Here is a 13,040-nt window from a genome sequence, read left to right as displayed (position 1 = left end):
TTATTTTGATATATCACAGTGAAAGATTTATCGTCCTCTTTTTTTTTTTTTTTTTTTTTTTTTTTTAAAAAAAAAAAAAAAAAAAAAAAAAAGATTAGTGTTTAAGCAACCCTTGTCTAAAATGCTTGGGACCAGAAATGTTTCAGATTTTTTTTCATACTTTAGAAATACTTTATTTCTTTTATACTTTATACTTTTTCATACTTTATTTGCATATGCTAAATAAAATATCTTGAAGATAGGAACCAAGTTTAAATGTAAAATTCATATTTTCAGCTTCATACAAACCTATGCAGCTGAAAGGTGATTTCATACAATATTTTTTTGTTTGCTTGTGTTTTGACTGTGACCTGCCACAAGAGGTGAGATGTGGAATTTTCCATTTGTTGTGGCAAGTGAGTGGTCAAAAAGGTTGAAATTTTTTTAACATTTCAGATTTTGCATTTCTAGGTTTAGAATCAGGCTGTACTATGTCTAGAAAGAATTGGCTTGCTTATTCTCTATGTGTAGCTCACCCAGAGGCTGTGAAGAGAAATCTCTCTGGTTGGGAAGAAAGAGGCTCTCTGAAATAAGGTTCTACTTGTCTATAAGAAACACTGAAGTGAAAAGAATGTTTATGAGGCTATGAGAAACCTGTCTATGAAATTAAATAATTGATAGATAAGAAATAGATAGATAGCATGTGTTTAACATGTACTAATATCTCTCCCACCCACCTCTTTTGCCTCATATATACAGTACCCTGAAATCTCTGTCTACCCTCAGACAGCACTTCACTGGATATTATGTTCCATCACCAAGCTGGGGGTTGTTGGTTGCAGCCAAGCATACACATGAGCCCTCCTCAGAAAGGATTCTCAACATTTTTGGTAGAAGCACACTGGAGTTCTTGACTGCCTCCCTTCCAAAGCAAAAAAAAAAAAAAAAAAAAACCAAAAAGACACAAATCCAAAACATACAGAAAAGTCAGTACAGATGATGATGCCACTACTAATCAACATCATGCGGAAGGGAAAAGAGACACTGTAACAAGTAAGGAACCATACAAGAAGGACAGGCGTGAAGGAGGAATTCGACTTATACTACCTGTGCAGGCAGAAAGGGGTACAAATTTTTTAGAGAACAATTTGGTAAAAATAGAGATCGGATCTTTGTATCTATTCCCTTGAGCCATTCATTCTAGGATTCTATCACAAATATATAACCAGAAAGATTTTAGCATCTAAGTGTTCAAGTTTTGTTGTACTGATTTTTTTAAAAATATTTCATTTTTTATTTTTATTTTTATTTTTTTTTATTTTATGCATATGAGTGTATTGCTTGCATATAGGTAGGTGCATCCATGTCCTGCAATGCCTGAGGAGGTCAGAAGAGGGTGTCGGATCCCTTGGAACTGGAGTTACAGACAGTTGTGGGTTCTGGGAATCGAACTCAGGTCTTCTGCAAGTGCACTTAGCCCCTTAGCCCTCTCTCCAGCCCCTATACTGATTTTTTAAGGTGTTAAAAAAATGGAAATAATGGAGAAAGTAATATAATAGATCTGACTAAAGATGGATTGAGAGTGAGGATCAATATGAGGGATTCTCCCAAAAGCAATAGGAAGGGACAAAATTCCAGGTTACAAAATCAGTTTAATAGGTTTTGGCTTACATGGAGAGGAAACAAAAACACAGCAGAATAGGATGGGGTGGGACAGAGCAGAACAGTGTGAGACCATAGAACAGAATAGAAAGTATTTCCAGATGGCAAGTAATACCACTAAGAATTGTTACCCCACTGCTGTGCTAATCAGCTCTCCATGGAAAGGCCTTGCCAGACCTAGCTGGGAAATCTGAAGTAAATGCAGAAAACAGTTGACTTGACTACAGGCTTTGGAGCTGCTGGGTACTAGGTTTGTCCTGTACATTGTGACTCATCTGGGGCAGGGGCTGGAGGAGGGGGGAGTGGAGGGAACTAATACAATGTAATGTTTTCCAAATTGACTCTACTAGTTTGAGAAATGGATCTGGAGCAAATAATATGACAGAGCATTAAATGGCTTTGCTATTGCAAGAGGGAGGATTCTTCCCATTCACTCAACAGATGTTTACTGTGTACCATGAAGGAGGTGCTGTTATAAGCACTTAGGATTCATCAGAAAACCAACATCTTGGCCTTAAAGAGTTTTTGCAGGAGACTAGAAGAAATAACTAAGATGACTTTGTCAAGTCATTAATTAATGATGTAATCTGTTAGAAGGTAATAATTGCAGTGGAGAAAAATAATGGAGGGAGTAAGAGGGTAGGTGATGGGGAATAGGACAGGTGAGATGCATCTTCAAAAATGAGCAAGGGGGGATAGAGAGATGGTTCAATGGTTAAGAGCACTGGCAGCTCTTTCAGAGGATCCAGGTTTGATTCCAGCACCCACATGGTGGCTAACAACCATCTGTAACCCCAGTTACAGAAGATCTGATGCCCTCTTCTGACCTCCTCAGGCATTGCACAACACAGGTACACTTACATACATGCAGGCAATATACTCATACGCATACAAAATTTTTTAAAAATAAGCAAGGACTAAATAATAATGATACATAATAGGGAGGGAAGATTCCAGGCAGAAGGAGCAGTTGGGGCAAAGGCCTTGAGACAGGACCATGCTTGTCATACCCAGGAATGGTAGCAAGTCATAGTACAGTGGGCAGCAGGAGTGGGGGTTGAGGACAGGACTGTAGAAGCTGAGGATAAAGGGGCATGGGATGAGGGCCAGGGATGAATACAGTCAGGCCTTACAAGTTTTCTAAGGACCTTAGCATTTACTCCAAGTGAAATAGACAGCCATTGCAGGAATCTGAGCAAAGCATTGATCTGGTAGAACTTAAATCCCTAAATCTTGTAAATGATTCCTCTGGCTGCTCTGTTAAATCTATTCATGTTGAGCAATGGAAGAATGAGGAAGGCCTGAACCATCACAGCCTTCCAGGAGAGGTCTAGTGGTGGCTTAAATCAGGGAGGGAGCCCGAAGGTGCTGAGCTGAGAATTGATTGAATTCTGGAGATAATCTGAGGTGGAGCTTGTGAGATTTCCTGATGTGTTACCTACAGGCTGTCAGATCAAGGTAGGATCAAGGCTAATCATGCAATTCGGCTTTTGGGGGACCTTTTTGGTCTACTTCACTTTCTTGTTTCTACTTCTTTTTATCCCTCATCAGTACCTAAGTGTTAGTATTCCCCAAGATTGTCTTCAACTCACTTCATTCTATATCCTGTGTCTTGGTGAGACACACACCCATTGTCACTGTATTATCTCATAATGCATTATCTACTATTATAGAATGAAGAATATGGAAATCCTGTGTTCCTCCCAGTGTCCCTGTGCACTTCAGGGTCAGGAAGTTGTAAATTCCCTGCATGCTGTGTCTAAGGCTTTGCCGATATGAAACAAATACAGATAAATTAATCACACTTCTATATAATGACTATAATTAGATGCTCATAGTAACTATTTAGTAGGTGTTGATTTTTCTTAGATTTATGAGTTTAATGCCATTGTAAAAGCAATTAAACTAGCTATAAAAACTTTATTCAAAGATTACATGGAAAGTTTTGAAAAAGAGTAGCTTGGTATTGAAATTTCCCTTATCAGATATTACTGTGCATGGGGACCTCAACTAAGAATAAAGGGATGGTACAAACTGTAAAGTCCAGCTATCCATTCACTGTGATGATGGATACCTTAGTATATAACTCAATGATAGCATCACAGGTTAGAGGGAAAATGAATTATTCAGCAACTTTTACAGGGTAGTTGATTAACTTTTATGAGATATAAAAATGAGCTGTTTAACCTATAATGCCAGAATAAATCCCAGATGAACAAGCAGGGGGTTCTTTAGAAGTGGGGCCAGTTGGGCAAGGATATCTCAGTTGGGGGGAGGATTTTTTCAAATTTTACTTCCTTTTTCCTTTTTTCATGCCCAACTCTAACACTTTAGTTGAAAGTATGTACAAAGGTGAAGCTATCCAGTCCCAGTGAGAAATAGCTCAAAAACAAGGTAGGTGAATTCTGAAGAACAGTACCTAAGGTGGACCTCTGGCCTCCACATGTACACCTGTGAACATGTACTCCACACACACACACACACACAAACGCACATGCACGTGCACACACCAATGAAAAGCAGAAAGAAACAAGAAAGGAGCTAGGTGTAGAGATGCTTGCCTGCAATCCCAGCACCTAGGGGCAAAGGCAAAAGAGGCCAAATTTTTTAGACTAGCCTGGTCTTCATAGTGCATTCTCTGCCAGCTTGGACTGCATAGCAAAGCACTGCTTCAATAACTACTTAGCTAATTGCTGACAGAAAGAGGGAAAAATAAAATAAAAAAGGAAGCAATGTAGACAATTTTAGGCCACTCCTGTGTGGGATACTTGAGTCTGGTGAATGCAGCTCAGACGGGCCCAGCTCATCCTTGCTTCTGGGGAATTCAGACTCAACCTACGGGAAATCATACCCACAGGACTTCTGGTCTGGTTGGGGTTTTAGTTCCTACAACAACCTCGTCTCTCTTTCCTTCTTCTAGAACAGTCAGCACTTCCCACCCCGATAGATGGGAACTTTTGTTTTTCCCTGCACTCTGTGCTTCAAGTGAGGAACACATAGGCTGACAGAGTAGGAAGATGGTTCCCCTACTCTACTAAGCTGTTCCACACCTGCCAATCAACTCTTAAACCATCTCAGAAGTTATTCTGAAAATCCTGACTCTACTCCTGAGCCACTATTCAGAATCTCTGAACTATGTTCATTGCACGTCAAATTGAGGACAAGGACCTATTGTCCTTGACTGATGTCTGAGCCCAGTGGCCCTAACAGTCAGGAAAGAACAGACCATCATCTAAGAACTAAAAGTACTGGATGGTTCCAGTAAAAACACCAGCCCATGTCAGATAAAATGATGCAAACAAAAATAATTTTAAAGCCCTATTACAAACTATCAGGCAGCAAATTATCCCCAAATTCAGTGACTTAAAACAATGACTTCATTATGCTCATAACTTCTGTGAGTCAGGAATTCATGGGCTGGCAAGATGGCACAGTAGATAGAGGGCTTGCTGCCAAGTCTGATGACCTGACTTTAATCTCTGAGACCCACATGATGGAAAGAGAGAACCAACTCCTCCAAGTTATAGTCTGACCTTAACACATAAGCCATGGCACACACAATAAATAAAAATAAATGAATGAATGAATGATGAATGAATGAATGAATGAATAAATAAATAAATAAATAAAGTCTTTTTAAAGGAATTCATGAAAGGCATGGAGGGTGGACATGTCTTTGTACTCAAAATTTTGGGATTCATCTAGGAGGTTTTGGAGGCTGGGTTGACCCAGAGCTGGAGCAGGAATCCTCTGTAAGTGTCTCGGTTTACATCTCTAGCAGCTGATGCTCACTGTCTGCTGGGATGACCAGCCAGTATACCAACATGTGGACTTTCCACATGACTTGGAAGACTAGTCTCCAAGGGGATCATTGGTAGTCATGTTTCCTTTCATGGCCTTGCCTAGGAAGTCACTTCCACAGTAGTAAAAGCCACCCAGACTAAAGAGGAGGGCTCAGGCTGTTATAACAAAGTAGCACTGCCTAGAAGGCCAAACAGCAGAAACATGTTGTCTCATAGAACTGCCGCTGGAGGCCTCTGATTAAGGCAATGGCAGAGTTGGCTCCCTCTAAGTTGCATTTAGGCCTTTCTCCTTGGTTTGCAGGTGATTGTTTCCTCTCTGTGGCTCATTATGTTATATCATCTTTCCTCTGTGCATGTGTTTGTATTCAAGCCTCTACTTTTTCTCAGGACACTGTAACCCAATGACTTAACTAATCCTATTACCTCCATAAAGACCCTATCCCTCTGTTAAAATCCTATCATCCAAAGTGAGTCACATACTTACATACTGTGGGTTATAGCTTCAAAATGAATTTTCTGGAAAACATGACTTAACCTATAAAAAGACCTAACTCTCATGGTGAGGAGCATCAAATTTTGACATAAGAAGTAGACATAGGGGTCTAGAGAGATGACTCAGTAGTTAAGAGCAATTGCTTTTGCAGAGGACCTAGGTTCGAATCCCAGCCACCATATGGTGGCTAACAACCATCTGTAACTCCAGTTCCAGGGAATTCAATGCCTTCTTCTAACTTCTGAAGGCATTGCACAACATGAGTGCAATTACATATATGCAGGCAATACACTCATACTCATAAATAAAAATAAATAAATTTTTTGAAAGTGCACATGGGAGATATTTTACTGACATTTTTGGAAAACACAGTCTTCAACATCATTATAGAAAAAGTTAGGTGATGAGAATCCATGTCTCAGCTTATATCATTCCTTTTACATCCATCATCTCACAACATAAAATGTGTGCTTTGGGAAAACCCAACTTTTATAGTTTTCCTATTTTTGGAGCTAGCTAAGGATTATGATTTCTGGCACAAGGAGTCACTGCACATAATGCCCCTTTGCTGATTCACTTATTTGTTGTAGACATTTGTTGTGACTTATCCAGGCTTGACCAATCTTGTCTTCACCCTGATGAATTTATGTCTGATAATGTTGTATGCAAAGTAAATTCAAACATGGATTATTACCAAATTTTAGGAGCAAAAAATAAGTAGTTGCTATAACAATAAATGTTATCAAGCTTCATTTGTTCCTGTTCTTGTAATTACTTGAGATGAATCTTACAGTAAAAAAAAAATGAATTTTACACATGGGTGGGGTTCCAAGCAAACCCAGGAATGCATTGGTAACTCTCACTGTCCAAAGCACATCAGCAAATTTTCTTCAACACTAACTATACATAAAGTCTGCCCAAATGTCAACCTTGTTTTGCCCTCTCTAAAGTCTAAACTAAATTTTTAATTTTGGAGTGGAGAGACCTAGGCATCCCATAATCCACTATAGTAATCTCCAGCTGCTTCAGAGCATCACCCACTCTTAGATTTTTCTATTGGTCTACCTTTCCTCCTTGCTTACCATGAAGGCATACCTCACTGGGCTTACCACAAACTGCAGAGTTAGAGTCTATGAAGTTGGGTCCCAGGAGTTTATTTTGCTTTGTTGTTTTGGAAATTTCCTCAGTGACTTTTGGTAACCGCTTGGGTTTGGCTATTATGGACCTGTGTACTAAAATTCAGGTTCCTTCAGCTGATCATGGAAAGGTCCCTTGCCTCTACCCAGCTCTATAACTGTATCCAGTAGCACCACTGACCTGTCCAAAGTTCACAGCACTTAATATGCTGCTAGCTTGACGGGTTCTTGCTCAGGCAGAAAGCCCTCTACAAATGCTGACTACTGCTGTGATTTCAATATGGTTTGTCCCCTCCAGGATCCATGTGGAAATGAATCCCCAGAGTGACAGCACTCGGGTGGTATGACCTCTGAAGGGTGCCTAGTCCATGAGAGTACTGCTTTTGAAAATGGATTCATACCTTTCTCTCAAGGGTAGGTTGTTCTAAAGCAAGGCCACCATCTTATTTGTCTCTCCCACATGATTAGCTACCATGAGATGAAGTAGTGCACAGCCCCAGACTACATGCTTCCAAAACTATAAGCTAAATGAACTTTTTCTTTTATAACTTACCCATTCTCATGTATTCTGTTACAGCAACAGGAAATTGACTAAAGTAAATGCCAAACAACTTTCTTTCCTCTCCAAATCCAGGCTCAGGGTTTGCATCCATGAAGTTTTCCCTTGATGATGTCACCTCTACCTCTCTGTACTTTTTATTTTGTTTTGTTTATTTTGTTTATTTTTTTTTAAGATAGGGTCTCCCTGTATCCCCAGCTGACCTACGACTTGCTATATAGATCAGGCTGGCCTTGATCTTACAGAGATTCACATGCCTCTGCCAAGTTCTGGGATTAAAGGTGTGTGCCTCCACACCTGGTTCTTCTCTGTCCTTTTATTGTATATGTGTGAGTGTTTTGCCTGCATGTATGTAAATGCACCTGTATAGTGCAATGCCTGTGGAGGCCAGAAGAGGGCATTGGATCCCCTGGAACTGGAGTTTGGGATGGTTGTTAGCTAACATGTGGGTGCCAAACCTGGGTCTTCTGCAAGAGCAGTCAGTGCTCTTAACTGCTGAGCTGAGCCATCTCTCCAGCCCCTCTCTATACTTTTTCTGCAACCTGCTCAAAGGGTGATCTGCTAGAGGGTCACCTCCCTGACTACAGGCTCCAGGCCATCTGCACCTTTGTATTCTCAGCAGCTAACCGAGGGCTAGACTGAATTAGATTAAACTGCTTTTATGGAAGTGAGCAATGTCTTTTATGAACAGGGCAAGTCCCCTTCTTTGTATAAGTTGCTTGATATTGCTGCTTTTAGGATGCTGTGTGTTTTGCTACTCTGCCTGACCTTGAAGTGACCCTGAAGATTTTCTTTAGGGTTCTTTTTTTTAATGTTTTGTTTTGTTCCTTATTAAGATAGCAGGTCCTGGGATGACAAGATGGCTCAGCAGTTAAAGGAGCTTGCTACAAACCTGACAACCTGAGTCACATCCCCAGAACTCACACTGTAAAAGGAGAAAAACAACACCTACAAGTTTGTCCTCTGATCTCCTCACACTTGCCATCACATTTGTGAGCGTGCATGCGTGTGTGTGTGCGCGCGCACACACACACACACACACACATAAATGAATAAACAAATAAATAAATAAAATTTAAAATTCTTTTAAAAAATCAAGCAAGAAGATCCTGCCAGGCATGCTGATTTTTATCTATAATCCTAGCATTGAGGAGGCTGAGGCAGGAGGATTTCTAAAGCTGGAGGCCAGCCTGAACTACACAGTGAGACTTTGTCTCAAAAACAACAAAAAGCATTTTCATTTAAGTGGAAAAACAGATTTCACATACTTTGTGCCAAATTTGAAGGCACTTGTGTCCAAGAAAAATATCCCAGACCCTGGCTGGCCTCCCCTGGCATGGACATGTACCTTCCCTCCACCCTTCTCTCATAGTTCATGCTGACCTTGTATCCCAGACAATAAAATATGATGTTTGCTTTATATGGTACCTTTCCTGCCTTTGCTCTCATCCTTACTTGTTTCATAGATCAAAATTGCAGCTGCAGCCCCCAGCAGACTCTTCCAGTTTGATGCCAGCAGTTTCCAGCCAAGAAAATCTTTATAGGTTATATAAAATTTCACCTGCACCAAGAAATTTGGCAATGAACCTGGAACCTGGAGATTTGGCAAAGCCTAATGTTCAGAGGTCTTGAGGTTCTTACTTCTTGCTCTGACTGGTCTCTCGGAAGAGGCAAATGGGACCCATGAACAACTCTGATAGTTCAGCAGTATTCTTTTCGGGGGGGGGGGCGGCGGTGGACTCTCACTATGTAGCCCTGGCTGATCTCGAACTCACGGAGATCTGCCTGCCTCTGCCTCCCAATTGCTGGAATCCAGGTGTGTGCCACCACTCCCAGCCCTCTGCAGCTATTCTTATCTATAGGGAGAACTGAATCTCCTGGAGGTCTTGGAACAGCCGAGGGTGCTGCTTCAACGGTCTGTGTACAGCCTGAGAACTGCATTTCTACAGTGTTCCTTGGTGATACTGAAGCTAGTCCAGGGACATTTTTGAGGACCACTGTGTTAGATAGAGACCATCTAGGGTACACAGTCAAGAAGGGAACCAAGTTACTGACTGGCTTAAATAGTGGTTTCCAAACTTGTCTGCATAATTGATACACCAGAGTCACCTTGGCAACCCAACTTCAAATGCCCAGGCTGTAGCCCATTATAATTAAATTGGATTCTCTGAAGTAGGACCAGGCTTTTTTTTTTCTTTAAAGTTCCTCAAGTACTTCCAGTGTGTTAGTCAAACTTGACAATAATAATCTAGAATACCAGTTCCTAACCCTGGTTGCAAATTACAGGGTTTTGAAAACTTAATCCTGCCCCCACCCCACCCAGACCAATTAAATCAGAATCTCTGGGTGTGGAGTCAGCGAGGTAAAGGCAGTTGCTGTACAAGCCTAGCAGACTGAGCTCAGCCCTGGAACTCAGGTAAAGGTGGAAAGTGAGAACCAACTCCACAAGGTTGTCCTCTGACCTCTACTCTTGTACTGTGGCACATGTATCCACACACACATATCATGCATGCATGCACATACATGCACACACACATACAAACAATAATAATGAAAAGAATGAAGAGGAAGACAATAATATCTTGGTGTAAAGTCTAGGTTGCCTTCCTTCCTTCCTCCCTCCCTTCCTTCCTTCCTTCTTCCTTCCGTCCTTCCTTCCCTCCCTTTTGTCCTTCCTTCCTCCCTCCCTCCCTTCCTTCCTTCCTTCCTGCCTCCCTCCCTCCCTTCTTCCTTCCTTCCTTCCATCCTTCCTTCCCTCCCTTTTGTCCTTCCTCCCTTCCTCCCTTCCTTCCTTCCATCCTTCCTTCCTCCCTTCCTTCCTCCCTTCTTCCTTCCTTCTGCGCGCGCATCGCTCCCTTTTGTCCTTCCTCCCTTCCTCCCTTCCTTCCTTCCATCCTTCCTTCCTCCCTTCCTTCCTCCCTTCTTCCTTCCTTCCATCCTTCCTTCCCTCCCTTTTGTCCTTCCTCCCTCCCTCCCTCCCTTCATTCCTTCCTTCCTTCCTCCCTCCCTTCATTCCTTCCTTCCTTCCTCCCTCCCTTCTTCCTTCCTTCTGTCCTTCCTTCCCTCCCTTTTGTCCTTCCTCCCTTCCTTCCTCCCTTCCTTCTTTCCTTCCTTCCTTCCATCCTTCCTTCCTCCCTTCTTCCTTCCTTCCATCCTTCCTTCCCTCCCTTTTGTCCTTCCTCCCTCCCTCCCTTCCTTCCTTCCTCCCTCCCTCCCTCCTTCCTCCCTCCCTCCTTCCTCCCTTCTTCCTTCCTTCCATCCTTCCTTCCCTCCCTTTTGTCCTTCCTCCCTCCCTCCCTCCTCCTTCCTTCCTTCCTTCCTTCCTCCTTCCTTCCTTCCTTCCTTCCTCCTTCCTTCCTTCCTTCCTTCCTCCTTCCTTCCTTCCTTCCTTCCTCCTTCCTTCCTTCCTTCCTTCCTCCTTCCTTCCTTCCTTCCTTCCTCCTTCCTTCCTTCCTTCCTTCCTCCTTCCTTCCTTCCTTCCTTCCTCCTTCCTTCCTTCCTTCCTTCCTCCTTCCTTCCTTCCTTCCTTCCTCCTTCCTTCCTTCCTTCCTTCCTCCTTCCTTCCTTCCTTCCTTCCTCCTTCCTTCCTTCCTTCCTTCCTCCTTCCTTCCTTCCTTCCTTCCTCCTTCCTTCCTTCCTTCCTTCCTCCCTCCCTTCTTCCTTCCTTCCATCCTTCCTTCCCTCCCTTTTGTCCTCCCTCCCTCCCCTCCTTCCTTCCTTCCTCCCTCCCTTCTTCCTTCCTTCTGTCCTTCCTTCCCTCCCTTTTGTCCTTCCTCCCTCCCTCCCTTCCTTCCTTCCTTCCTTCCTCCCTCCCTCCCTTCTTCCTTCCTTCCATCCTTCCTTCCCTCCCTTTTGTCCTTCCTCCCTCCCTCCCTTCCTTCCTTCCTCCCTTCCTTTCTTCTTTCTAGACTTCCTTCCTTCCAGTTTCCCAGATTTCCCTAATGTTTAGCCAGTGTTGCCGACTACTAATCTGTAGCCTATTATAATCTGTTGTGTGTGTTTCAGTTAAGAAATTCCTTCTTGTTTAGAACAAGAGAGACTGGAATAATTACTTTCATGTTTTGAAAGCTAGAGAGGACTGCATAGTCTAGAACAGTCAGTGTTCAGGGTGGATTGCCCAGGAATCTGGAAATCACCTAGGACAGCAAGTGCCCTGACCTTGCAGCAGCAGCAGTTTGTCCAACAGGCTCAGGTCCTGTCTTGGTGCAGTGGCCTGGCTGTGGGCCACCCCCAAATTCCCATGTTGAAATCCTAATGAGAAATGTAACCTTATTACTAGGTGGAGCCTTTGGAAGGTAATCAGGGTGGAGCCCTCATGAATGGAGTCCTTAAAGGACTCCAGGAGCTTTCTAGAGCCCAGCTGGCAATGGAGAGAGAAGGCTGCAATCTGCAGCCCTCACCAGAACCCAGCCATGCTGCTGCCCTGAGCTCAGAACTGTGAGAACTGAATCCCTGGTGTTGATAAGGCAGCCCATCCTTGATACCTTGTTATAGTGGTCCCCCCACACGAGGCAGAAGGGCTCTGGTCTATGCGTCAAACAAGCCCTACGGGTAATCCCAATGTGCCTACCAGGAGCATTGCAGCAGGAAAGTTAAGATCTTCCATTTCCAGTGCTGACTCATCTTTTCATTTTAAGGAAACTTTCTACACCACCTCTCAAAGAGAAGAAATACAACAGCAGCAGTAATGTCAGAAGCTGCTTGACTAAACGCCATATGTCAATATCAGATGGAGCAGTCAAGTTTCCGCCCTCCCCCTTCTTTGTGTGTGCTTCGGACTCTGACTTTTTTGCTCACATTTATGTTTTTCTGTCCTTAACATGATAACCACAGGTAATCTCCAAATTCTGACAGCCATAAGCTGTAGCCACTTAAGAGATGGTGCCAGACCAGTGTGATTACTGTGTCCAGGGGCCCTTGTTGACTCCTGTTTGCCCATCTTTTGTTCTCCATTTCCTCACCAGATGGGGTCACATACTCTTTAGTTTTTATACAAACCACAACACACTAGACTGCGCAGCTGGGGAGCTGGATGGGGGCCATTCTGGATTAGATGTCAGTGTTTTACCAGAAGCCAGAGCTTCCCTCTCAGCCCAGAGGCTCACAACAATAAGAAACAGCTCATTTTTTAATTTAAAATTTTTAAATTATTATTATTACCAAGGACCCTTCAGATTAAGGCCCAGGACCTGCTAGGAAAGGAGCTCACAGTTCTGTTTCTCCCCCAAAGGAAGGAAACTGATTTTATTGGGTACAGAAGAGGCCTCAGGATCTTATATACAGTTTTACTTGATCCCCACAAATATTCTGAAATTAGTATTATTGTACAGTTATATAAATACAAATATATAGGAAATCAATTGAGAAATATTAAACAACTGGCCTAAAACCCCAATAAAACCTAATAA

Source organism: Nannospalax galili, unplaced genomic scaffold (genome assembly GCF_000622305.1).
Source record: "Nannospalax galili isolate Female #2095 unplaced genomic scaffold, S.galili_v1.0 scaffold898, whole genome shotgun sequence".
Classification (NCBI taxonomy): domain Eukaryota; kingdom Metazoa; phylum Chordata; class Mammalia; order Rodentia; family Spalacidae; genus Nannospalax; species Nannospalax galili.
Note: the sequence above shows the minus strand (reverse complement) of the source record.